Here is a 1,640-nt window from a genome sequence, read left to right on the forward strand (position 1 = left end):
TAGTAACGTTTATACTAGCGATTGATAATGTCCATGATCATCTCTATATCTAATTTGTATGATGACTATTCTTATTCTTTTCTTTTTTTCTTTTTTTTTTAACTGGCAACATTTTAGTGTTTATTGTCTTTTTTCCTAAGCATACAGAAATACAAATATATACATATAAAAATGAAGTTACGTTGTTGACAGAATTTGATATTTTGCCTTTTTCACTGAATACAATGGTCTTCTGTTGCTCTCCTGTCCCTTTCTATATTCTTCATCAGAGTTTATATTGCCAAAAAAAGTCTTTCATTGACTGAATATACCATAATGAAAACAATTTAAATAGTATTTATGATTTTATAGCTTTTAAAGGTATATTCTGTATATTCATTTTTGTTATTTTGTATAAAATGTTAAAAGCTATAAAATGGACTATATCACAGTTTTGACAACTGATGCCTCCCAGCATGCAACTCACCTGGTTCAAGCCCCCTTTATGCTTCCCTAACTCCTCAAAGGCTGGGAAGGGACAGCAGGTTAGACACTGCACGAGGATATTGAAGGTCACATTCCAGAAGGTCCAGCTGAAAGTGACTGATTGCATTTTAAGTCACACATGGATAACTGAAGTTCTGTTTGTAAAGTTCACATGCTGAACTCCTACCAGCTGTAAAACAGAGTTGATAGGTTTGTGATCCAACCTATTCCTATCACAGTGTTTAAAATGGATGTTGTTACCTGGTCCTAAAATGAGGATTCCACCTTGCTGAGCTGGGTCTCCTTGAAAATCAAACTGAGGGCCAGTCACTGCCCGCCACAGGCTCTGAAGGCTTCCTGAGAGCAGATTTGATTTTACGTGGGGGCTCTGTCTTGAGGCGGCAATTTCTTCACCTCTTTTCATTCCCAATCTTTTATAAATTTCTCTCTCAGGATCGACATCGATTTCATGAGAATATCCAGTCGGTTTGCAAAAAGCCTCAATATGATGGTAGGATGACTGTCCAATCACTATAAGGGTGACACTTGCTTCTTGTAAGAAACTCTCGGGGATTTTGGCCTGATCCAGATGTAACACAGGAAATGCCGCATGAACACCACCACGGCGCGGCGCTCGCAGAACAGCACGCGGAATGGTACCCGCTGCCTGCGGGCGTCCAGCACCGGCAGCTCGGCCATGGCGGTTGCCAGGGGCTGCCCACGGTCTGGGCCGCTCGGGGCCGGGACCGGGACCGGGGCGGTGCCGCCGCTAACCTGCCGTGTGACCGGGGCAGGAGCGGCCATGACACGGGGCGGCCAAGGGCCTGGGCCCGCTCTGCCAGCGCGGGGCAGGGCAGGGCACACCGACTATTCTTATTCTATTTTCTTTAATATGTTGAAACAGTCTGTGGCTTCGGTCTCTTGCTTCGGCACCTGGGTAATGATCCGCCCACAGGCCAGGCTGGTCTCAAACTCCTCGCCTCAAATGGTCCACTACCTTGACCTCCCAAAGTGCTGAGATTACAGGTATGAGCTACTGTGCTGGCCTGAAGCCTTGTTTTCACTTATTTAAAATATATACCTAAGAGTAGAATTGCTGGGCCCTAAAGGAATTGTATATTTAAGTTTTGGAGGAACCGCCAAATTGTTTTCTACAACACTGTAGCCACAGAAAG

At 44.4% G+C, this 1,640-nt stretch overlaps 1 pseudogene; it reads right to left on the reverse strand.

Annotated features, from left to right (window-relative positions):
• Positions 1 to 598: 598 nt before the first annotated feature.
• Positions 599 to 1,269, reverse strand: LOC104674029 (annotated as a pseudogene).
• Positions 1,270 to 1,640: the final 371 nt, after the last annotated feature.

This window comes from Rhinopithecus roxellana, chromosome 7, assembly GCF_007565055.1.
Source record: "Rhinopithecus roxellana isolate Shanxi Qingling chromosome 7, ASM756505v1, whole genome shotgun sequence".
Classification (NCBI taxonomy): Eukaryota; Metazoa; Chordata; class Mammalia; order Primates; family Cercopithecidae; genus Rhinopithecus; species Rhinopithecus roxellana.